Below are 446 nucleotides of genomic sequence, written 5' to 3'. Positions count from 1 at the left end.
TTTTTTTCATACTGTGGAAGTCAATGGTGCCTCACAAAAAAAAAACAAAAAAAACTGTATGCATTATTTTGTCGGTCTATTACGTCCACGTCCGAGAGTCTGGAAACTACCTACTACCTAACAGAAAAATATCTAAAATGCATATGCATACATTATACGTTGATTTTATCATTACAAATTGAAATCAGAATTGTCTGAATAAATAAACAGTAATACTCTATTAATTTGCCATTCCAGTGATATTCCAATACATTGACCATTCCAATTGAAGTTGTTTTTTCTTATCCTTAGTATAAGTTATTTCTTATGGTATTTTAACATGTGTAAGTAACATAATATTTCACGTTTACTAAACACATCCTAGAAAGATTGTAAGTGGACAAACCCACTTACAACCCATATTTCAGCCCATGTAGTAACCTTGTAGTACCAACATAAAAAAATAC

The sequence above is a fragment of the Sinocyclocheilus anshuiensis genome, unplaced genomic scaffold (genome assembly GCF_001515605.1).
Source record: "Sinocyclocheilus anshuiensis isolate Anshui unplaced genomic scaffold, SAMN03320099.WGS_v1.1 scaffold5021, whole genome shotgun sequence".
Classification (NCBI taxonomy): Eukaryota; Metazoa; Chordata; class Actinopteri; order Cypriniformes; family Cyprinidae; genus Sinocyclocheilus; species Sinocyclocheilus anshuiensis.
This window is presented reverse-complemented; position numbering follows the sequence as displayed.